General features: G+C 41.3%; 2 pseudogenes; one reads left to right on the top strand and one right to left on the bottom strand.

Annotated features, from left to right (window-relative positions):
- The window catches only part of LOC132018582 (H/ACA ribonucleoprotein complex non-core subunit NAF1-like), a 46399-nt pseudogene extending 37695 nt beyond the window's left edge, over positions 1–8704 (top strand).
- LOC132018581 (CREB-regulated transcription coactivator 2-like) lies at positions 8701–16074 on the bottom strand (annotated as a pseudogene).
- Between the last annotated feature and the right edge of the window lie 8494 nt (positions 16075–24568).

Genomic DNA, 24568 nt, shown 5'->3' with positions numbered 1-24568 from the left:
TGGAGGTGAACCATGAGAGACTATGGACTCTGAAAAACAATCTGAGGCTTTTGAAGGGGCGGAGGGTGGGAGGTCAGGGTACCAGGTAGTGGGTATTATAGAGGGCACGGATTGCATGGAGCACTGGGTGTGGTGCAAAAATAATGAATACTGTTATGCTGAAAATAAAAATAAATTTTTTAAAAAAAGAAAGTTCTTTTTGTGCTTGAGAAGAATGAGTATTCTGTTGTTTCAGGGCATGTTCTGTATATATCTATGAGGTTCTTCTGGTGCAGTGTGTCTGTCATTCAAGACTCTTGTTTCTTCTTTGATTTTCTGCTTAGATGCTTAGATGATCTGTCTATTGCTGAGAGTCGAGTGTTGAGGTCTCCTACTATTAAGGTGTTATTATCTATCTATCTATCTATCATATATATATATATATATATATATATATATATATATATACACACACACACACACACACACATATATATATGTGTATATATATGTAACAGTTGGCTTATGTAGTTGGCTGCTCCCATGTTGGGGACATAAATATTTATAATTGTTAGATCCTCTTGTTGGATGGACACTTTAAGAATCATATAGTGTCCTTCTGTATCTCTAACTACAGTCCTTATCTTAAAATCTAATTTGATAAGAGAATTGCTACCTCAGCTTTCTTTTGAGTTCTGATGGCATGAACAATGGTTATCAATCCCTTCACTTTCGATCTAGAGGTATCTTTAAGTTCAACCATAGTCTCTTATAGAAAGCATATGGATGGGTCCTTTTTATCTAATCTGCAACCCTGTGCCATTTTATGGGAGCATTTTGGGCATTCACGTTGAAAGTAATTATTGAAAGATGGGATTTTTATTGTCTTCAGGCTGCCTGTCCTTGTTTCTGTAGATTGTCTCTGTATATTTCTGTTCTATATCACTCTTGGGGACTTTCTCCTTTTATCTAATTGCCCTTAGTATTTCTTGCAGGGTTGGCTTGGTGATCACATATTCTTTCAGTTTCTGCCTGTCCTGGAAGCTCTTTGTCTCTCCATCTGTTCTGAATCACAGCCTTGCTGGATAAATTCCTCTTGGCTGCATGTTTGTGCCACCAAGACCATGAGTGATCTCAGTCTGGGTGGGTGAGGGTGGCAGCTGCAGAAGCTGCCCTGGCGAAGGTCAGACCCCCAGATCCACAGGCACAGGTCTCACAAGTGCCTCTCCTGGTCCAGCAAGTTCACCTTAAGCTCCTGGATTCTGTTTGAATGCTGTTATATTGGGCACTTTCTGTCCCACCACCACCCCTCTGAAAACACTCATTGGTCCTCAGTGCAGGATGTTTTTGCACTGGGATATTAATTTACTTCCCAGTGGGTAGCTTCTGGTGGGTCCTTCCCCCTTCTGTTTATCCTCTGATATCGGTCTGCACAATCACAGCTCCATCCTTTGTACCTCACGACTGAAGATTCTCTGTCCCCAGAGAGATCCAGACATATAATCTTACATCTCAGGCTGATTCCATCGGTGTTCAGACAGCTTGGTAGATATCCAGCTAAATTCAGGGCATCTGTTGAAATGGAGTCCTCTACTCCTCTGCCATATTGCCCCCCTCTTTCATGATGGCATTTTGACAGGGACTGCATTAAATGTGTAGATCGCTCTAAGTAACATACACATATTAACAATATTTGTTCTTCCAATCCATGAGCATGGAATGTCTTTTCATTTTTTTTGTGCCTTCCTCAATTTTTTAAGTCTTTTTCTATTTTCATTTTTCATGTTTACATTTTATCAATATATTCTGCCTTTTTTGTTTCCTTTCACTGTATTCATTTAATTTTTGCGTGTATATAAGTTTTGTTTTCTTCACAATTTTGGGATTTAGTGTCTTCTAACAAATGGACTAAAATACACCCAGGAGAAGTGGATCGTCCTGTTTTGTCCATCTGGGAAATTATATTGTCTTCTCTTCCTCTCTTTTGTTTTCTTTATTTCTTTTTTGTTTGTTTGTTTTGATCTCTTTGGATTTGTCTGGTGTGTATTTCACATGGCTCATGGTTGATTTTGATTTATTTCACTTGTTCATCCATTCTTCTCTGAACAAAATGACTAGAAGGAGGAATTCACAACAAAAGAAAGAACCAGAGTTAATGCTGTCATGGATCTAATCAATATGCATATAAGTAGAGTGTTGAAGATGGAATTCAGGATAATAAGTAAAAAGTTACTAGCTGGGCCTGAAAAAAAGAATAAAAGACACTAGACAGTCTCATAGTGCAGAAATGAAATCCAGTAAGGCCTAAATTTAAAATGCTTTAAGTAAGATGCAGTCTAAACTGGATGTCTGAACAGCTAGGATAAGTGAGGCAGAAGAGAGAGTAAGTAACATAGAAGACAAGTTGATGGAAAGGAAAGAAGTTGAGGAAAAGAGAAAAGAACAACTAATGGACCATTAGGGGAAACCTTGAGAAATCAGCCAAGCCATCAAATGAAACAATATTAGAATTTGGGTGGGGGACCTGAGAGAGAAGAAAGAGAAAGAGAGGGCCAGAAGGTATATTTAAGCAAATCATAGCTGAGAACTTCCTGAATCTGGGGAAGGAAATGGGTATTCGAGTCCAAGAGATAGAGAGGACCCTCCCAAAATCAATAAAAATAGATCCACACCCCAACATGTAATAGTGAAGCTTGCAAATTTCAGAGATGAAAGCAAAATCCTGAAAGCAGCTTAAGACAACAGGTTCTTTTTTTTTTTAATTTTTTTTATTTAAAAGATTTTATTTATTTATTTGACAGAGAGAGAGATCACAAATAGGCAGAGAGACAGGCAGAGAGAGAGATGAGGAGAAGCAGGCTCCCTGCTGAGCAGAGAGCCCTATGCGGGACTCGATCCCAGGCCCCTGGGATCATGACCTGAGCTGAAGGTAGAGGCTTAACCCACTGAGCCACCCAGGAGCCCCAAGACAACAGGTTCTTAACCTACAATGGTAGAAACATTAGGCTGGCAACAAACCTACCTTAATGCAACAGAATACATGTTCTTCTCAAGTGCACATGGAGCATTCTCCAAACAGATCACATCCCAGGTCACAAATCAAGTCTTAAGCAATACCAAGACTGGGGTAATTCCCTGCATGTTTTCAGACAACAGTGATCTTGAATTCAATCACAGGAGGAAATTTGGAAGGAAACAAAACACTTCGAGGTTAAAGAGCATCCTACTAAAGAATGAAGAGTCAACCAGGAAATTAAAGATCTTTAAAATTTCATGAAAACTAATGAGAATGAAAACACACTGTTCAAACCTTTGACAAACAGCAGAAGCAGTCTTAAGAGGGAGCTGTATTTCAATACAAGCCTCTCTCAAAAATTAGAAAAATCTCAAATACACAAGCTCTCCTTACACCTAAAAGAACTGGAGAAAGAACAGCAAATATGGCTTAAACCAAGCAGGAGAAGAGAAATAAGAAAGACTAGAGCAGAAACCAATGAAATAGAAACCAGAGGAATAGTAGAACAGATCAATGAAAGTAGAAGCTGTTTCACTGAAAGAATTAATAAGATTGTTAAACTCCCAGCCAGACAAAAAAAAAAAAAAAAAAAAAAAAAAAGAAAAGAAAAAGGACCCTTGAGCACCTGGGTGGCTTTGTCAGTTAAGCACTTGCCTTCAGCTCAGGTCATGATCCCAGGGTCTTGGGATCGAGGCTCTCGGCTTTGCAGGGAGTCTGCTTCTTCCTCAGCCCCTCCCCCCGCCTTGTTCTCTCTCTCACTCACTTACACGCTCTCTCTCACAGAAATGAATAAATAAAGCCAAATAAATTTGTTTAAAAGAAAACAGAAAGGACTCAAATTAAGAAAACCATAGGTGAAAGAGGAGAGATCAAAACCAACACTAAGGAAATAGAAACAATTTAAGAACTTATTATAGCAGCTATATGCCAACTAGCAAGGAAATTGAAATAGTAATCAAAGATCTTTTGACAAACAAGAATCCAGGGCCAGATGACTCCAGGGGAATTCTACCAAACATCTAAAGAAGAACTAATACCTACTCTTCTGAAACTGCTTTAAAAAAAAATAGAAATAGAAAGAAATTTTCCGATCATTCTATGAGACCAGTTTTACCTTGATCCCAGAACCAGATAAAGATCCCACCAAAAAGGAGAGTTACTGACAAATATCCCTGATAAACAGAGATGCCAGAATTCTCACCAAGACACTACTCAATAGGATGCAACAGTACATTAAAAGGATTATTCACCACGACCAAGTGGGATGTATTCCTGTGATGCAAGAGTGGTTCAACATTCACAAATCAATCAATGTGATAGATCACATAAATAAGAGAAAAGACAAGAACCATATGATCCTTTCATTTGATGCAGAAAAAGCATTTGATAAAATACAGCATTCTTTCTTCATTAAAACTCTTCAAAATGTAGGGATAGAAGAACCATACATCAGTATCATAAAAGTCATTTATGAAAAGCCCACAGCAAATATCATTCTCAATGGGAAGAAACTTAGAGATTTTCCCTTAAGGTCAGGAACATGACAGGGATGCCAATCTCACTACTATTGTTCCACATAGTACTAGATGTCCTAGCTTCAGCAATCAGACAACAAAAACAAATAAAAAGCATTCAAATTGGCAAAGAAGTCAAACTTTCTCTCTTCCCAGATGGCATGGTACTTTATGTGGAAAACCCAAAAAACTCTACCCCAAACTTGCTAGAACTCATACAGCAATTTGGCAACACGACAGGATACAAAATCAATGCACAGAAATCAGTTGCATTTCTATACATTAATAATGTGACTGAAGAAAGAGAATCACACACCATACCCAAAGATAAACTCAAAATGGATGAAAGACCCAAATGTGAAGCAGGAATCCATGAAAATCTCTGAGAATAAAGGCAGTAACCACTTCAACCTTGGCCAGAGCAAAGTCTTGCAAGACATGTCTCTAAAGTCAAGAGAAACAAAAGCAAAAATGGACCATTGGGACACAGACTGAGGGTTGTGGAAGGGGAGGTTGGTGGGGGTATGGTGTAACAGGGTGATGGGTAATTGGCTAATTGAATTCAAATTTTAACAAAATGCTTTCCCTGTGTTCAAAGATTATTTTTAACCATTGTCTCATTTTCATTATTTTAATGTTATTTATTATATAGAGAGGATATTTTTGTTTTTCATGTTTCCACTTTTTGTAGATATTTATATATATTTCCCATTTTTTTATTACATTAGACTGCTTTGTTGAATCACTGTTTGTTTAGTATCATGTTGTTTAGACTCCACGTGTTTGTGTGTTTTCCAGTTTTTCTCTTTTTAAATTTACTGAGGCTTGTTTTATGCCCTAACATGTGATATACTCTAGATGTTCCATATATACTGGAAGAAAATGTGTATTCTGTTGTTTTGGGATGGAATGTTCTGTATACATCTGTGTTGTCTGCATGGTCTCATTTCTCATCCAAAGACATGATTTCCTTATTGATTTTCTGCCCTGATGCTCTATCCATTGATGTACTTTGGGGTTAAAGCCCAATACCCTTGCTGTGCCATATCATCTTGTCTCCTTATGTCCATTAATATTTGATTTATGTATTTAGGTGCTTCAGTGTTGGGTGCATAGATATTTAGAATTGTTTTATCTCTCTGTTGGATTTACCCCTTTGCATTATGTAATGTCTTTTTCTATAGCTCATTACAGTCTTTCTTTTAAATTCCTTTTTTTCTGATATAAGCATTTCTTCTCTGGGTTGTTTTCATTTTGTTTTGATTTTTGTTTGTTTGGTTATTTTTTTGCTTCCAAACACATGCATCTATGTTTTCCATACCTTAGCTTTTACTCTGCATGTATCTCCACATCTGAGATGATCACTTCTGGGCACCATATAGATAGGTGTTGCTTATTTATCCATTCTCTACCTTGTCATTTGATTGGAATATTTAAGTCCTTTACATTTAACATAATTATTGAGACATATGTCCCTATTGAAATTTTGTTATTTGTTGTCTGGTTGTTTGTAGTTTTCTGTTCCTGTCTCCTTATCTTCCTCTATTTCTTTGTGATTGACGAGTTTCTGTAGGGTTGTTTCACTTTTTCTTTTTTTAATTTTGTGTATCCACTACAGGTTTTAGGTTTGTTGTTACTCAGAAGTTCTTATATAATATCCTGCATTATAGCAGTGTATATTAATTGGACAGTCACTTGAGTCTAAATACATTCTTTACACATCCCTGGGTGGCTCAATTGCTTAAGCGTCTGTCTTCAGCTCAGGTCTGATCCCAGGGTTCTGGGATCAAGCCCTACATCTAGCTCCCTGCTCAGCGGCCTGCTTCTCTCTCTTCCTCTGCCTGCTGCTTCCCCTTCTTGTGCTATTTCTCTTTCTCTCCCTGAAATAAATAAATAAATACTTTTAAAAATAAATAAACACATTCTTTTTTAGAAAAACTTCTCTTCCTTTTTCCTTATCTCTTCCATATTTTATGTACATGCTATCATATTTACATATTTTTTGTATTTTACATCTTTTTACTCATAACTTATTATGCATTTTCTGGTCGCTCGTTTTCCATTTCATTTTTTATTTATTTATTTATTTTACAGACAGAGATCACAAGTAGGCAGAGAGGCAGTCAGAGAGAGAGAGAGGAGAAAGCAGGCTCCCTATGGAGCAGAGATCCTGATGTGAGGCTCGATCCCAGGAGCCCGGGACCATGACGTGAGCCAAAGGCAGAGGCTTTAACCCACTGAGCTACCCAGGCACCCCTCATTTTCCCTTTTCAAAAAGTCAGTTTCACTGACTTTTCACTGACTGTAATACTGTTTTAGTGGTGATAAACTCTTTTAGCTTTCGTTTCTCTAGGAAAATGTTGATCTCTCTTTCAAATCTGAACGAAAGTCTTATCAAGTACATTCTTCTTGGTTGTAGTTCTTTTTCCTTTCAGCACTTTGCATATATCATGTCACTCATTCTGGCTTGCAGAGAGTTTCATTTCTTTTGACACTTTTAAGAAGAAGGGTTCACTGGGTTATCTTCCTCTGCGGGGTAAAGTTTTTGGCTTGTTTGCTACCTGGAAAGATGTGGAATATGACAGCACACACACACACACACACATACATGATAGTATTCTTTTGGCCTTTCAAAATTTTCCTTAATCCTCTAACCAGCATTTACTCTAGCTGGTGGTCTGAGTTTTGCCCTGACAGCCTGCTATGAGCTGTCAAAGGGTACAGTGGAAATGTTCACCATCCTCTGAGTCCACACATCCGTCCCTCTGGTGAGCACAGCCCCTCCAAAGAGATTGTCATCCCATATCCGAAGTATCAAAACAAAGGTGCCTCTGAGAATTCCTTAAGGAACTCCCAAGGGTTGGAGCATGTGGATGTCCACCCAGAGGTCAGCTGCACAGTGTATGTGACAATGGGCACCTGTCCCAGCACGCTCTGAGTAGGAGATTCACTCTAATTCTAATGTCTGAGATTCCAAGAAAAGTGAGGAGGCATCACTCCCACCAGAGCCCTGAGCTATATAAAGGCAAAGGACTCAAGGAAAAAGACATTCGTATAGACACTTGGAGAAATTTTATTATACTCATTAATTAACAATGAGTAAATAAGAAATTAAAAGAAAAGCAAATGCAGAGTAGACTCCCCTGAAGTGCCCCTGTGTAAGCAGCGGGGCGTGTTTCCAGGCAGGTCCCCATGCAGTTACCCTAGAAACACGGGAAATCTGGCCCAGATGCGATTACAACCCCCCACAGTTCTTTTTTTTTTTCCTAACGGGGTGTAAGCCTGTCAGTGCCCTCTGGCGTGACACCTGAGAAGTAGTTGAGGCCACCGCGGCTCAGCGGGAAACTCTGAAATTTAATGGCACTGGTTTGGGGGATGGCCAAGGTCAGGCGGTGCAGTCTCGGGGCTGTATACCTGTTCCAGCGTCACGGCCGTCACTGCAGTCGGAAGTGGTGTCCCAGGACACCAGACAGGCCAAGGAGGTTCAGCCTGCCAAGGAGCAGCCACCTGAATTCGCTCCACAGTCAAGCCCAGAACTTCCCATGGAGGGAACTGCATCACCGCCCCAGGCGTGGCAGAGCCGGCGGGGACCCCGGACTCTCTAAACTCTTCGGACTCGGATTCCGACTTGGACAGTGCAACAGATTCAGATAGTTCAAGCGCCTCCTCATTCTCATCATCTTCCTCCACTGCTGTCAGGTGGAGAAGATGATTGACAAACTGGGAAGGAAAATAATAATTTTCCTCTTAAAACTGAAGATGAGTTACTTCTTAATGAACTACCTTCTCTTGAAAAACTTGCTATTATTCTGCCTGAATATACTGATCTAAAGCCCCTTGGGGTGGTTTCAAGTATTATTGAGCAATTAGTAATAATTCCATCTATGATTAACCTACCTCCGGTTAATGGGACTAATTTATTTTTTGAGACTGTAATTTTTAAAAGCAATGGACAGACAGCAGGAAAGATATTTGAAACATTTGAACCTGTTGCACATCCATTTATGTGTCACGATTTAATTCTTCAGAGCACATTGAGAGAAAAGGTATGATAATACAGGACACTATGTATTTTGCTCTATCAGTGAAAGACTTCACTCAGTACATAGTCACAGAAATGCCCAGAGTGTCTCAATCGCATTCCTCAGTCCCTGCGATGTCAGTGAATCATTTGCAGAGAGCAAGTGTGACCTAGAAGAATGTACTCACTCTCTCAGTCCCATGTAGTTCAGGCCCATTCAAGGTCAAGGCTAAAATGGGCAAATCCTAGGGGGAGGGATGTGAGTGCCAAGTTAAGGGAAAAGGCCTGGAGAACTGGCACTTTGGCCTCTCACCTTGAAAGCATCAAGGGAGAGAGGCCTGGGCACCATTAGCGTACAAGGATGCCACTGATTTTTGTAAATCAATTTGTAATATGTCACTTTATTGAATCATTGATTACTTTCAAAAGATTTTTTTATTGACTCTTCAGATTTTTCTGTATGTAAGATGATATTTGCAAAGAGTGACATTTTCGCTTCTTCCTTCCTAATATGGAAAGCTTTTATTTCTTTCTCTTGCCTAATTGCTAGCTAGGACTTCCACTGCTATATTGAATAGAGAGTTGGGGAGAGTGTCCTTCCTTGTTATGTTCCTCCTCTTAGAGGAAATGCTTTCAATTTTTCTTCATTGAGTAGGATGGTTGCTGTGGGTTTCCTGTAGGTGGCCTTTATTAGGTAGAGGAATGCTCCTTCTACATCCAATTGATTAAGAGTTTTATCATAAAAGAAGGGTATATTTTGTCTAATTTCTTTGGGCAAGTTTTGAGATGATCATGTGATTTTTTACCTTTCATTCTCTTGGTGTATTGAATTACACTTATTGCTCTTTGTAGGTTCAACAACCTTGCACCCCACAGATAAATCCCATTTAGCCATGGTGTCTAATTTGTCCAATGTGGGAACTCAGTTTGATAACACTTTGCTGAGGATTTTTCCATCTGTATTCATCAAGGATACTGGTTTATTGCTTTTTTTGTCGTGGTGGTATCCTTATCTGGTTTGCCATCAAAATAATACTGCCTTTGTAGAATGAATTTGAAATTGTTGCCTCTTCCTTAACATTCTGGAAGAGTTTGAGGAGTATTGGTATTAATTTTCCACTGCATGTTCATTAGAATTCACTAGTGAAGTCATTTGACCATGAGATTTTCTTTTGGGAGTTTTGGGGGTTTTGTTTTGTTTTGTTTTTAATTTTTTAATTTTTTAATAAACATATAATGTATTGTTAGCCCCAGGGGTATAGGTCTGTGAATCACCAGGTTTACACACTTCACAGCATTCACCATATCACACATCCTCCCCAATGTCCATAACCCCACCGCCCTCTCCCTATCCTCCTCCCCCCAGTCACCCTCAGTTTGTTTTATGGCAGTAAGAGTCTCTTATGGTCTGTCTCCTTCCTGATCCCATCTTGTTTCATTTATTCCTTTCCTACCCTGCCAAACACCCTACGTTGCATCTCCACTTCCCAATATCTGAGAGATCATATGATTGTTGTCTTTCTCTGGTTGACTTATTTAGCTAAGCATAAAACCCTCTAGTTCCACCACATCATCTCAAATGGAAAGATTTCATTTTTCTTTGATGGCTGCATAGTATTCTATTGTACATATATACCACATCTTCTTTATCCATTCATCTCTTGATGGACATCTATGTTCTTTCCATAGTTTGGCTATTGGGGACAATGCTGCTATAAACATTCGGGTGCATGTGCCCCTTCAGATCACTACATTTGTATTCTTAGGGTAAATACACAGTAGTGCAATTGCTGGGTCATAAGGTAGCTCTATTTTCATCTTTTTGAGGAACCTCCATGCTGTTTTCCAGAGTGGTTGCACCAGATTGCATTCCCATCAACAGTGTAGGAGGGTTCCCCTTTCTCCACATCCTTGCCAGCATCTGCCAGGCACTCAAGCCAGGGCTGCCACAATCTCATTACAATAACCTGGGGAGGACTCTCCTGGGAGGATGATGTTGGGCCCTGAGCCATGGCAGGAACAGAGGGTCAAGTTCTGGTGGTTGAGGGCATGGGGGTCCTGTAGGTCACTAAAAAGCCCCTTGTCCCCTAAATATAAAGGACCCTCAGAAAATCTGAGGGGTCCAACACCAGGCTGGTTGGTGGGCTTCCATGCTAAACCATTCCTGCTGCTGAGACAGAGTGTGTGCATGCCAGGGGACAAACAAGTCAGAGCAGCAGTCATCAAAGAGCATGCCCTGAGGAAACAGGTATCCCAGGCTGAAGTCCCTCACTGGCTGATGGTAAAATGCTTGCTTATGCCCATTGAGTTGGGTGGGTATAGTGTCCCACAGTGTGGTGGGCTACCCAGGTGCTGCCCACCTGAAGGTGCTTTAAGCAGGCCTGAGAGGACATCGCTGGATGCTATAGAGGCTTTGGGGTAGGTGGCTGTGTGGGCAGAACCAAATTTGGGGGGCTGTATGGGTATGGAGGCAGCCACTGGTCAGTGAACAGTTTGCTAGTATCCAGGTGGACTCCTGAGTGATGCGGAGAAGGCAGGTGACATTGTTGTCACAAACTTTTGGGGCAGCTGCTTTTGGGTGTCAGCTGAGTCCTTGGGCAAGCTCAGGAGGCTGAGGGGAACATGGTAGTGGCAGGAAGGGATTCCAGGGAAAGAAGCTGGGTAAGGGGGTTACCCAGCACAGGAGAGGAAGCAGAGGGGCAGGAACTGGAGGATGAGAGAACCAGAGCACTGAGTGAGGAGGAAAGAGGCTGACAGTCAGGGATGGCTATCAGAGCCTTGAATGTGGGGGTGGGGAATGCTCCAAGAGGTCCAGGAGTTGGGATTGCCCAGGGAAGACCACAGGATGGGTAGCTGAGCAGGGAGTAAAGTCCTGTCTCATCATAGCCCAAGCCTGGTCCAGGCACTGGCTCCCACTGATCCTGAGGTAGATCATGCTGTGTCTTAATTTGGAGGTACTGATACCCTCCCTCAAGCTGGGATAGGCTGTCTCCTCAGAGCCCTGGGGGGTGGGAAGTGCCAGGGGAAAGTGCAGGTTGGTGAGATCAGGTAGGGAGCTTCCTGTGTTCATGGCTGGTGGAAGGGCAGGCACATTGGCAGGCTGGTCAGGGAGCACATAGTGCTCTGATTAACATCAGATAAGTGTTAATTCCAGGGAGTTCACAGGACTAAGATAGGAAGAACATCAGGACAGCTTCCAAGCATGGCATTTCTTCAACAAATCTTTGTCCTCTAACAAGTTCTCTTCAATAACAGGGACTTTGGAGTCCACTTTACCATTCAGAAAACCTCAATGGTAGCTGAGCAGGATGCTAGGAGGGGTGGGGCCTGGATAAATGTCCTGAGGGCTGGGGTTCCTCACACTGGTGTGAAGGCAGAGCCAGTACTTGTCCTATTCAGTCAGATGGTAGTAGAAAGACCTGCCCCTTCTCTGCGGGGACATTATCCCAGGGCACATCATCCACCAGCTGGGCTCTGGGGGAAGAGACAAATAGGCAGGACCACAGGGAGAGCTGTCTTTCTGGCAGGGATAGCAGTGGAGTAGGGATGCGATTTTTCTGGAATCTCACTGTAACTGTTCAAAACTCCTGCAGCCCAGTTCTCCACAATGAATACAGAGGCTAGTTGAGGGGGCTCTTGGAACTCAGCCAGGTCAGAGCTTATCTGGTTATCAGTGGGCAGAGAACGGCCATAAGGAGAGCTCCTTGTGCATGTCAGTTACAATCAGGGGGCCTGTAGGCCCCATGTGTTCCTCAACTCCAAGCTCTCTGGTATCTGTGCCTCCCCTACAAGCCTGTCTTCCTGTCCTTCAGCCTCCACCTGTGCCTCTCAGATGACTACACTGGTCTGTTCAGGTTGTCTACATCTTCCTAAGTCAGTCTTGGTCAGTTGGGTATTTTTAAGAATGTACCCATTTCCTTTAGATATATAATTTGTTGATATGCAATTATTCATAGTCTTTCATAATTCTACGTATTCCTGTCCTATGCATTGTAATAACCCTCTTTTATTTCTTCTTTTTTTATTATATTAGTCACCGTACAGTACTATGTCCCTTTTTTTTCTTAGACTAGCTAACTTTTTGCCAGTTTGTGTTCATCATCTTCTAGAACCAGCTTTTAGTTTCATTGATCCTTTCTATTGTTTTTCTGGTCTCTATTTCATTTACTTCTGCTCTGATTTTTAGTATTTCTTCCTTTTTGTTAACTTGGGGATTAATTTGTTCCTCTTTTTCTAGTTCATTGAAGTGTAAAGGTAGATTTTTTTTTGAGATCTTTCTAATTTTTGTTACTCTAAACTTCCTCTCTGAACTGCTTTTACTGCAACCCGCAAAGTTTGATATATTGTATTTTCATTTTCACTTGTTTGAGACCATTATTTATTTTCCTTTTGAGTTCCTCTTTGACCTATAAATTGTGTTACCAAACTCAGACTAGTTGAGCACCCAGTGCCCAGTAAGCCAATGTCTGAGACATGGGTTTTGAGGCAAGAAAGTCTCACTCATTATCACAAGGAAAGCCCAGTGAGAAAGCTGGCTATCATTCCCGAAGCTGCATTGCCCTCTGGAGGAACAGGGACAGCCACTACTTGTTTGTGGAAGGAGGTTAATATATAAGAGGAGGATGAGGTGTTTCTGGAAACCTTGAGAGGGTGGGCCTTGAAACAGTCTGGAGCTCTGTATTCCTCTGGAAAATAAGGCACCCCATTCAGGACCTGGAATGATCAGGTATGTCAGATAATTTTGAGACAAATGTTTCTTTCCACTCCCCATTAGGTTTCTATAATCAGTGGGTAAACAGGGAGTAGGGATAAAAGGCAAAGTAAATGATTGATCATGCATGAGGTTAAGTAATGTGAAAACGTCCTCAGTAGGGAATAAAACGTGACGTGCATCTAAGGTAATAATGCAACTAATACAATGTAGTTCTGCATATGCTTTCAAGACTTATCCAAGAATCTGGCCTCAGGCGTCTGGCTTCAGTTGTTTAAAATTTTGTCATCTCTTTCCCACATATATTTAGGTCTACTCAGTTTCCTCTTATTCATTTTTACTTTCATACCAATGTGGTCAGAGAAGTTGTCTGATATGGTTTCAGTCTTCTTAATTTTGTTAAGATTTCTGTGTTCCATCAGGGGATCATTCGCTTGGGTTATCTACAACCATTCCTTCACTATAAAACTACATTTGTCCTTACAGCTAAAATGACCCTTCTGAAAGCATCACATACTTGGGTCTATGTTTTTAATTTATCAAGGTACTATCTGTCATTTGATTGGTAAAGTCATCCCACTTACATTTAAGTGATTATTGATATGAAAGGACTTACTATTGTCATTTTATCTTTTCTTTTCTGATTGTTTTGTATCTTTATTATTTCTTCTTCTTTGTGTTTCTACTTTTATCACTTGTTGGTTTTCCATGATTATTCCCTCAGTTTGCCCTTTTTCAAGGTTCTCTCTGCTCTCGATATTGTTTTGTCTTACCCTGACAAACTGTATAAACTGTCTCCTAGATTAAATGGTGATTTCCTGCTGTTGGCAACTTTTCTTCATTTGCCTACATGGCTGTTCTCATTTTCCTCTTCCCCTTTGACATTTTTGCTGTCACAAACACTTTTCCTGGTATAAGTTTGTTACTAACTGCAGTAGCTCTAGTTATTTTTAATAACTTTAGCCATTGCTGTTATCATTAAGTGTTTAATGCCCTATTCTAAAATAAGGTTACAGTTTCTGACTGTCTGCCAGCTTACTCAGAGTCTCTGTACCTTCATCTTTTCATTACAGTACTAAAGTTCCCCTCAATATGTCTTGGAGGCAGGACTAGTGGTGGGGAATTCCCTCAAGTTTTCTTTGTGTGGGAAAGTCTTTATTTCTCCTTCATGTCTGAAAGATAAATCCTGGATACAGATTTCTTGTCTGGCAATATTTATTTGTCAATGCTATGATTATGTCATTCCGCTCTCTCCTGGCCTACAGAGTTTCTGCTGAGAAATCTGCTAATGATCTCTCCTATGGGAACTCATTTTTACGTTACTTTCTTTTATACTTTCAAGATTCCTTCTTTATCTTTGACATTTGACAGTGTCATTGGAAAGTGTCTTGGAGATGGTATTTTTGTATTGAGATAATGAAGTTATCTGTTAACTTCCCAGACTTCTATGTCCAGTTCTTTCCCCAGGATTGGGAAGTTCTCAGTCAACACTTTTGTAATAACAATTCTGCCCCTCTTCTCCTTCTCTTCTCCTTTTGGTATACCCACTATTCTTAACTGGCTCTCCTAATGGAGTGTGGTAGCTCTTGCAGGATTTCTTCAATTTTTAAGCTTGTTTTTCTTTTAAGTAATCTCTACATGCAACATAGGGCTCTAGGTCACAATCCAAAGATCAAGAGTCGGATGCTCCACTAACTGAAGCAGCCAGGCACTCCAGGGTTTTTTCACTTTAAAAAATAATAAGAAACCGGGCATCTGGGTGGCTTACTGGTTAAGCCTCTGCCTTCGGCTCGGGTCATGATCTCAGGGTCCTGGGACCAAGCCCCACATCGGGCTCTCTGCTCGGTGGAGAGCCTGCTTCCCCCTCTCTCTCTGCCCGCCTCTCTGCCTACTTGTGATCTCTGTCTGTCAAATAAATAAATAAAATCTTTTAAAAATATAATAAGAAGAAGAAACCTTAGTTCTCTTCACTTCTACCTGAATCATTTCTAGATTCCACCTTTCAGACCATGCATTCTCCCTTCCACCTGATCTGCTCTATTTCCAATGTTTCTAATGCATTCTTCATCTCATTTACTGAGTTCAGCTCCAGAATTTCGGTTTGGTGCTTTTTTAGAAATTCAGTCTCTTGGGTAATGTACTCCTTCTACCCATTCATTTTATTACTGAGTTCATTGAATTGCCTGATTCTCGTATATCTTGTTGAATTCCGTTCTGGCCGTTATTTTGAATTCTCTATTACTTAGATCACAGTCTTCTGTAAATGTAGGGTTGGTGGCTGGAGAAGTGTCATTTCTTTTTAGCAAAACCATATTACCATGATTTCTCATGCTCTTTAATGAGATTTTCCTCTGCCAAATAGTCTGAAGTAGCCAACACCTTTTGAATGTAGGCAAAAATTTGTTAACTTTGATGCTAACAGTTCATGGGGAGGCCCTATTTTAGTATTACAGCAGGTGGCAGAAGAGCACAATCTTTTCCTTTCTCTTACTAGAGTAGCCCTGGTGGCTGTATAGACCAGGCTCAAAGGAAAAAAAAAAAAAAAAAAAAAAAAAAAGGAGGAGACTGGCAACTCTGGAGGGGCCTGTATGTACTAAGTCCCTTGGGTTTGGGGTGTGCCCCACACTCCAGGAGGAGGATCCTCAAGTTCATGAGTCCCATGGAGCTGGGAGCTCTCTTGCTGAACTCTCAGGGCAGACAGAGAATAAAGTGTTTCTTCTTCTCTGCCTCCTTCCCTTGCCTTTTACCTTCCCCCACTGTCCCCTCCTGGTCAGATGCCCTACCTCAGACGACCCTGCTCTGTGGCTTCACAGCGATGGGGTCCTCCAGTCATAGCCCACAAGGTCAAGTAGCCTTTCACTCACCCCTTTCCACCCCAACCTTCTGGACCACAGGAGTCACAGGTGAGCATTACCACCACTGTAAAAGCCAGGGTAACAGGCCCCACCAAACTGCCTGGGGTCTGGTCTCCCTGAATACCAATCCACACCCTCTCAAATGTAAACATGGGTGGATCTCTTTGGTGTCTCATGTGCTGTCCAGAGGAACCTTTGTTGGGTTTTGGAATCTTACTAGTTGTAAACAGAAAGGGGGAGACAAATGGAAGGACTCATTCTGCCATGATGCTGACCTCACTCCTCCCAAGAATGATGGTTTTAACCATTCTTTCTGGAATTACATGGGCTGCTGGTCCACTAGTTTCAAAAGATTCCTTTTTTTTTTTTTTTAAGATTTCATTTATTCATTTGACAGAGAGAGATCACAAGTAGGCAGAGAGGCAGGCAGAGAGAAAGGAAGGGAAGCAGGCCCCCTGCTAAGCAGAGAGCCCGATGCGGGACTCGATCCCAGGACCCTGAGATCATGACCTGAGCCGAAGGCAGTGGCTTAACCCACTGAGCCACCCAGGTGCCCAAGATTCCTTTTTTGTGTGTGGATAATTCGTATCATATCCATACCTTCCTTTCCCCTCCATTTCAAAGGAAATATACCCATAGCCCATCTAAAAGGAATCCAGTGTCATAAAGCCACAAAGTATACTGTAAAAGGATATGAACATGTCAGATAATATATTAACACATAGAGTATTTTTTAAATATACAAAGATCCCAAAGAGTATATTTATGACTTTATTGTTGGGATAAATATTTTGACAAATTTGAAAATTCCTCTACTACTCTTTCCCACGTCCTGTGAGCAGTGCAATGCCCTCCTCCAACATACAGTTCAGTTTAGATATTTGTATCACTCAGTGTCTGGTCAGAGGCAGAAACCACATCACTCAGGTTAACAGGGAAAATCTGATATAAAGAATTATTAAGAAAGATGTATTTAATTATGAAAGAGATAAAAGAAAGCTCTATGGAAACCAGAAATAGAAGATATAGGAAGCAGACTTTACATCTAGGGCTGAGGTAGAGCATCCAAAAAACGGAATACGTTTGAAAGAATAAGACTGACATTCTGTTTATTGGACAAGGTACTCCAGAGTCCCCAGGAAGGAAAGAAATGCACCAACACGCTGCAGACCAAGCCTGTTGGGCAGGAAAACTCTCACTAGAGAACTGACAAGATTCCCTGGGAGGCAGCCCTCTAGAACACAACCTGCTACAAGGCCATATTCATTCACCCAAAGGCAAGGGAAACTAAGTCTTCTCAGCCACTGACAGTAGCGTCGTAAAGTCAAGGGGGAAACAACATCAAAAGTGGGACACCTAGGTGGCTCACTCAGTTAAATGTCTTCCTTCAGCTCAGGTCATGATCCCAGAGTCCTGGGATGGAGTCCTGCTTTAGGTTCTCTGCTCAGCAGGGAGTCTGCTTCTCTCTCTGCCTACCACTCTCCCTACTTGTGCTCACTCAATCTCTCTCTGACAAATACATAAATAAAATCTTTTTTAAAAAACATGAAAAAAAAAAAAAAGCTTTTCTCCTGCTATGTCTTGCTGTGTTACCTCTGGTGCTATGTAGGGAAAATCTTGCATATGCCTCCCTGGATGAGACTAATTGAAAAACAAAGGAGTAATGCCCAGAAATTTATGCCTCCATTGAAATTTCTTGCAATCTGAGGGTTTTGAAGGGGGGGGGGGGGGGTGGGGGGACCAGGGGGGGGGGATTGGAGGGGGCACGGATTGCATGGAGCACTGGGTGTGGTGCAAAAACAATGAATACTGTTATGCTGAAAAAAAAAAACCAGATTCATGTAATTTAAAACAGTATATGAGCAATAATAAGTTTTCTCTGACGACCATGTAATCACTGTGCTCATTGGCAAAAAGTCCTCAGAAAGAACTGGGAAAGGAGACACAGGCTTCTGGATATGAAATGAATAATCACAGGAATAAAGAGTACAGCATAAAAATATAGTCAATGATATTATAATGGTCTTGTATGCTGCTAGATAGTAACTATGCTTATGGTGAGTGTAGCATATACATAAATTTGTCAAATCACTATGCTGTACAGAAAAGCTAATGCCATATTGTGTGTCAAGCATACTCAAATAAAAAATACATTTTTTACTTTGTAAAAAAAAAAAAGAAAGAAAGAAAAAGAGATTTCTTGGCTGAATGTGGCCACATTTTTACCGCGGCTCAAGGCTCTCATCTAGGGAGTAAATGTTTAAATTTCAAGGGGAAACAGGCACATGCAGTGCTCATGTACTTCATGAACTCCTAGCCTCCTTGCCCTTACCACATGGTGTACCATATATTACCGTCCTGAACCTTAAGGCTACACTTTCCTCCTTGCTGCTTTGTGCTTGCACATGGTGTATTGATATGACCCCAATGAAACTGGAGACAGAACTTGGCTGGAGCCCTTTTGCTGCTAGAGTGTCTGGTCCCTAGGCTTCTCCATTCTCCTGTGAATGTGTCTGGAGTAATATTTTCACTCACCATCTCAGTGTTTTCTGGCCAAACCCAACAGTGCACTAACTGACAAAGGCGGTACCAACTGTGCCACATGGCAAAAATGAAACGTTTATGACCTCCAGTATCAACAAATAGGTCACATACAGGGTAGATTTAAATCAAAAGGCAATAAATTGATAAAGGATAGATTTCACGCTTTTAGTTCCTCAACTTCCAGATAAACCATTTACTCACATTGAAAATTCCATATAACAACACAACTCCACATTTTCACCCATCTACAGGGCCACACTTACAAGTGAAAAAGTTCTCACTCTTTCCCCAAAATGGAACAAACAGGCAGTCTCAGGCAATGAATCAGTTGTATTTATTCCTTAAGTCCAGCCACACTCATTTGACTCCTCTGTTACCCAGACATTATATTTGAAATATTACCAGGGACAACTTGCATAAAATCACACTGGTAAGAAGGGAGAAGGAAAATAGATAATTAATACAAAGGACACATCTACATGCCAAGATAGAAAAATATGCAAAGGGATGCCAGTCCTTTTCCTACTTTTGGTCACAGGCAGGAATTGAGATCTGTGACCTCCTTCTTCTACTTCCAATTCCGTGTCTTCTCATCTGTCCCAGAATCACAACAGGTCAGTGTTCTCTACTTCAGGAGCCAACAAACCTTTATTCATTAATGTCTGAGTCCTCAACAGTCTGGCTTCCATCTGTTTCCTGTGGGTTCCATCAACCTTTACAATTGGACTAGAAGTACTCAGAAGCCATACATAGTTCTGGAACTGTGCTCATGGTCAAAGCTTTCTGCAATTCACCCAGGGTCTAAAAACATTCATCTTCATTTACCTTTATTCTGGTAGTAGTTCTGTTCTTTCCAACTGCTGTTGACTCACAAGGAAACCCAAACTCTCATTTTCCATTCCCTTAATTAATGCAGCACCAGTATTTCAGAAATAACAAATATTTACTAAGGTTCATTAAGATAAGTATATCTCATCCATTCCAGAATAGGAAGCACGTACAATAGAATATTACACTCCACTCTTCTTTAAGTCCATTAGCCATACATTTCTTCAGAAATGTTCAGATGGACAATGTTTTTTAGTCACAGTGCACATTTCCTAAATAGAGCAGGTAACCCACCTGTAGCCTCTGGGTTCATTTACACAACTCAAACTATATAAAATAAAAATCATTTAATTCTTCAGAATAATTTAGACCTAATCTTATTTCATATCAAAACAATACAAAGACTCCATGAAATAATGCTCATGATCTAAAGAAACATGACTTCCAATAGCAAGATTCAGCCAACTCCATTACAGCTGAAAAAGTCAACATTTATCTTCTAATACCTGAGCATAAATCATGAACCGACTATTTTCATAACCTCACCCTAGCAGTCTATACCCAGAAAAGAAGGGAAAGACATCCAGTCATTCAAGATTAACTTCAGAGGCTATCACCCCTGGGAATCTACAGCTCCAGGAGAAGCCACCATGAGGAATCTGGGACAGTGTTGGAGCATTATGGGGACATAGCTTCAGGACCAGAGGGGAGTAATGGAGATTCAGCCCCTGCGAGATCACCATCAACACCACAGCCTGAACTGAACCCCTGCCCTGGGAGGCTCACAGGCTCCTCTGAAGAACAAGGAGGGTTGTTAACAGGAACAGGGGTCTGCAGAGGCCCACCCACCCCAGAGAAGATGGTCAGGGACACATCTCCTGACCTCAACCTGAAGTATGGAAACAAAGTCCCAGAGGAGTAAGTGAGAGGGAAGGAGAAAATGTGGGAACCATCAGTCATGTTGTAGAATGAGACATCCCCTTTCTCCAGGTCCAGGTCCCCTACCCTCTGGGGAATTGGCACAACATGTTCTGAAATATATGGAAGGGAAGAGAATGTATATCCATACATCCCCACAACCCAGAACCCTTTTTCTGGGGATTCCTGGTTCCAGCCATTCTTCTCCACATCTCTCCTACAGACACCAAGGGCCCACTCACTTCTTTCTGCATTCCTGATCTCCACCTCCCATTAACAGCACCCTGATGTGATGCCTTCATGACCCAAGACACTATAGACTCCATGTTCTGAGCCCTTGGGTAAGTTTTTCCAGGTCACACTAGTCTTGTTATCAGAGACAGCAAGGCTGGAATGGGCAGACTCTGGATCCAGACTGACAGTCACTGCAGAGACAGTTACCAATAATTTAAGGACTTGCCCTACCACATAACAAGGCACACAACCACCACCCCACTCCCAGACACCTAGCTCCATGCAGGGAGGGCTAAACCTCAGGAGATGAGAGCCTTTTGGCTCAAGCACACAGCCTCTAACTGGAAGAAGTAAGCATAAGACTGATCTGGGGGTTAGACATGTCACAGGGCACTTGAGGGCCAGACTGGACTCCAACACTAAAGAATATCCATCTATATCCAGTATCAGTCACACCCAGTAATCTCAGCTACATGACTTTCACCGCCCCATTCCACTCACCACCATTGATGATGCCAGCATCTGTATCACCACAGCAAGCTGAAGGAGGTATCAGCAGCCATGGGATAGCAGTAGGAGCAACCAAACAGCAGAAGTAACTCACAGGCCTGAAACTTCTCCTTCTGCCAATCTACAAGAAAACCACATTGCACAAATGTGGACAACAAATCAGAGACTTGAGGAGACTGTACAGACCAGTGTTGGTACCTATCTCTGAAATACACTGAACCAAGAGATATAGGGGAAATGTTTTGGAAGCATTCACCTGTGAATTTATTTTTCACATACATTAATTCTCTCTCATGCTCACCCTCCCTCTCGCTGTCTCTCTCTGTCCTCTCTGACACACACACACGCACACATACATGCACACACTCTCTCTCATACATCCACAGCCATCAAGCTACACTGTTTCCATGAAACCCAAGCCAAAAAGCTTAACACCACTGAGGGAGTGTGTACTGACCTAAAAAGAAGGCTATTTGCACAGATTTCATTATCAAAGTAAGCTTTCTCTATCCCTAGCCACACATCAGTCCCCAAAACTAAGTTTTCTTTTGAGAAAGAACTGAGGAGACCAAAATTTCTGAGGTCTCCATTTACTTTTAAAGAACTGGCTGAACTGAACTTGCAGGTTGACTCCAAACCATGGTAGGGGCAATACAACTGGGTGGAGCTGCACTTGGAGGATGACTCTCAGCCATGGATGAGGAGAACTCAGGACATGGCACCAGAGAAATCTTGCCCCATCAGGAGGTAATGGAGAATATTCAAGGAAGGAGAGAGAGAAGTTCAAAGCAAGAAAGTAATGAATTTGCTTCCCTTTATTATGGAATATTGCAAGGAAAAACATCCCTGTGTAAGGGGAAACCCCAAAACATTAGGTCTAGTCATCTGCTTCTCCTTATAATCACCTAGAGAGATCAAAATCAGCAGGAGACACCACACATAATCAGCCCCCAAGTATGGCTGTGTCTTATGCCCCAGAAACTGTGAATATGTTTGACAGAAGGACTTTACAGGGTGCCTGGGTGGCTCAGTGGGTTAAGCCGCTGCCTTCGGCTCAGGTCATGATCTCGGGGTCCTGGGATCGAGTCCCGCATCAGGCTCTCTGTTCAGCAGGGAGCCTGCTTCCCTCTCTCACTCTCTGCCTGCCTCTTTGCCTACTTGTTATCTCTGTCTGTCATATAAACAAATAAAATCTTAAAAAAAAAAAAGAAAAAGAAGGACTTTACAGATGTGAGGAAGATTAACGAAGATTAACGAATGGAAATAACGAATGCAGCAGGGGTAGAATAACAATTTCTCCATAAACCTAGATGGAACCTCAAACCCCAATTAGTCTAAGGACCATATCAAGCTATCCTCTATAAAGTGAGGTCCTGAAATGAGCAAGAGAAGAATAGAGGGACCCTGTCCCTCAGTGACACAAAGTATGAACTCCTCCAACCTTCATACTCCCCTTTGGGAAGAAGAAAGGAAGCTAACTGATCACAGCAAATGTATATCTGTCATAAGACCCTGAAAAGTCTGCACAGTAAAGCTATGACCTCCAATAGGACAGAGACTCCAGAACAAAATTAGAATGATTATAAAACAAGAACAGGACACTTTCTTGAATATTTGCCAACAACATGGGACCCCTATTATCACACAGGTTTTTTCAGATAAAGTAGCACGTCCAGCTCTGTTGATTTGCTTATACCAACAGATCACATGAAGTGGGTAGACATGTCACATTTTGAGAAAAGGGAACTTTACTTGTTCTTCACTAAGACATTAGCTTACAGCAAACTCTACATTTCTATATGACAACTGACACAGATTAGCAAAGAAGAGGAATCAGGAGGAGGAGAAGAAGGAAGAGGAGAAAGGGAGTTGGTGTTCCATTCTGAGACTCTACAGTGCACCCAGAGCTATGCTGTGCACTTCAGTGGTCCAAGCGCACTCTTCACCTCATTTCCACAGCAAGCTGTTCATTAGAAATTATTCTTCCAATTTCATGAATAAGATTAAATCAGACATTTGTTCACATCACATTATGAGCCCACCAATGTGAAAGTGTTGATTTTACTGTAAAGGTGTCTGTCCTTACAGAATAAAAAGAACATATATAAGGTATACTTTAAAACACAGACATTTCAATCCAACAGAGAATGGGGTGATGCTAAAAGAAGACTATTTAATCCACATTTTTAACAGATAAGTCCCAAGATTCAGTGAGACTCTCTAAAGAGTTTTCCTCACACATCTGGTCCCCATAGACTCTTACACCCCTGGCTACCCCTTCTCTGCTCTCACAGGCTTTATCCTTTACCATAAATAGAAACAGCCAGGACAGAAAAGGCACATGTTATGGATTCAGATGGCCTAGATTCATAACCCGCCCCGGTGCTACAGAGTGCTCTGCTAATGCTCTTTCATTGCATTAGCAATCCTAGGATCATACTCCTGCCCCCAGCTACTACAGGAAGGGTGAGATGGCCTTATTATCAGAAGCAAACCCAGTTAGAAAATTACTTCTGAACACCTTAAAATAAATATAAGTCTTTTCAGAAAACTCTCAAACATGTATCAAGGAGCCTATTACTTTTTGCACATCCAATAACTTGCATGTCCTTTGTGTACTTCCAACTCTAACCATCATAGCTGTCATTTGTGGTCTCTCTTCTACCCAAAGCCACCCAAAGTGTCTCTTCTACTCTCAGCCACACAAAGTGTCTCTGAGAGGAATCACAGGCTCCCTACTTTCCTTCTCATCTCCTCCTCTCTTTTCCAACCAGCTTTTCTTTCCCTGATTTACTCCCAAATTTTCTCTGGTAAACAATTTTCACTCCTCTGAGCTTCTGTTATTGCAATCCTCACACATTGCCCCTAATAAATCTAACCAGGACTGAGCCCATCAGCTAAACCCAGAATTCTCCTAAAAGGGGAGATAATGGTTGTGGAAAAACTGTAAGTTACTGTCCTTTAAAAAATTAATTTCTTAACCCTTCAATACAAACATGTACATAGGATTTTTTATGTAATGGTCCGAATCTCACAAACCCACTACCAGGACTCCCTAAACATCCTGGAGGCTCTGGATCTGAGAATTAGAACAGCTGATCTAGAGATAACTACTTCCAAAACAACCATGGAGGTTTAGAGGAAGATACCTGGTTTGGACAAGATGTCAGAGCATGCAGAAGCAAAATGAAGACCATCATTCCAGAGAAACAGAAAAAGAAAAAAAAAATGGGAAAACCAAAGCAAGATCCAAAAAGAGGTAGGAATTTCAGGATAAAATGGATTCAGAAACAAAGATCCCTTAAGGAAGACCTGAGTCCGCAAATCAGTCAATGTGATACAACACATCAATAAAAGAAAGAACAAGAACCATATGATACTCTTCATAGATGCTGAAAAAGCATTTGACAAAGTACAGCATCCCTTCCTGATCAAAAC

This window comes from Mustela nigripes, chromosome 5, assembly GCF_022355385.1.
Source record: "Mustela nigripes isolate SB6536 chromosome 5, MUSNIG.SB6536, whole genome shotgun sequence".
In the NCBI taxonomy this organism is placed as follows: Eukaryota; Metazoa; Chordata; class Mammalia; order Carnivora; family Mustelidae; genus Mustela; species Mustela nigripes.
This window is presented reverse-complemented; position numbering and strand designations above follow the sequence as displayed.